This window comes from Prunus persica, chromosome G1, assembly GCF_000346465.2.
Source record: "Prunus persica cultivar Lovell chromosome G1, Prunus_persica_NCBIv2, whole genome shotgun sequence".
NCBI classification, from domain to species: Eukaryota; Viridiplantae; Streptophyta; class Magnoliopsida; order Rosales; family Rosaceae; genus Prunus; species Prunus persica.
In genome coordinates, this window is record NC_034009.1 from 47,819,062 (window position 1) to 47,820,466 (window position 1,405).

Consider the following 1,405-nt stretch of genomic DNA (forward strand, 5'->3'; position numbering starts at 1 on the left):
CCCACCCTGCACCATCAACTCTTTCGATAGTCTCAAGCAGACGTCCTGGACCATTTTATGATCCAGACTGATCGCTATACTCTGCCGACGACTTGTATATGCTTAGGCAGGCTGAGGACGAACCCCTTTCGGGAATATGCAGCCCGTTTCAGTCATGAATACTCCCGCTGCCCAGACACTGACGATCGCGCTGCCTTCGGCGCTTTTAAGAGCGGCCTCCGCGAGTCCAACTTCCGCTACCTGGTCCATAGCAACAGTTGGAACACATATGCAGAGCTGATGAAGCAGGCAGCAGTCCATGCTAAGGCCGAATACTTCAATACCAAGCGTGGTCCAGCTAACCTGATGCGCAACGCTTTCGCTGATCCTCCACCTGCTTCAGCACCCGCCCCAGCCCCACCCCAGCATTCTACCCCTGCCCTGAGTGCCCAGGACAACCAACAACATAAGCGGAAGGATAGCTACCAGCATCCCTTCGGCAATCACAAACGTGGCAGACATGGCAACCCCCATCAATCTAGTGGTAACAACCCTCCCGGGCCTGGTGATCGGGCCCCACTTCCATTCGCACCCAGGCCCAGGTTTGAGGTTTTTACGACCCTCAACACCACCTATGAGAACGTCCTGGCGCATGAAGCCCCCATCATCCCCAAGCCACCCCCCCGGAGACCATCCAACAAGCCAATGCCAAACACGGGGGTCCTCTGCCGCTTTCATCAATTCAGCGGCCATGACACCGAATCCTGTGTTGCGTTGCGCAACATAATTAAGGGGCTCATCAGGGAGGGTAAGCTAGACAACTATGTGCGCAACATACCAGCCCCGCCTAACCCTCACCAACGACAAATCAACATGATCTCCACCATCAGCGGAGGTCCTACCCTGGCTGGCACCTCCAACAACTCCATCAAACATTATGTCCGCTCCACCTATGCGTACTAGGTCTTCACCACCGAGCAGGGACGATTGCCAAAGACCCACAGGACTGGCTGGGCCCCCATTACCTTCTGCGAGGAGGAGGAGCGTGGTGTTATCCTCCCCTATGACGATCCACTCATTATCCGGGCTGACATTTCTAACTTCGACGTTGGGCGTATCCTGGTGGACACTGGCAGCTCGGTCAGTGTGATGTTTGCCGAGTGCTTCAATGAACTCCAGGTCCCGCCTCACCTACTCGACCGAAGCATCACACCCCTTGTGAGCTTCTCGGGTGATGTAGTCCAGCCCATTTGCAGCATTCATCTCCCTATCTCAATTGGGGCCGCACCCCAGCGGACGACGATCACTACCCCCTTCCTTATCGTCGATTGCCCCACAGCCTACAACGTCATCCTCGGCCGCCCAGCCCTGGCCCAAATGAGAGCTTTTATTTCCACACATATGCTGCTGTTGAAGTTTCCCACTC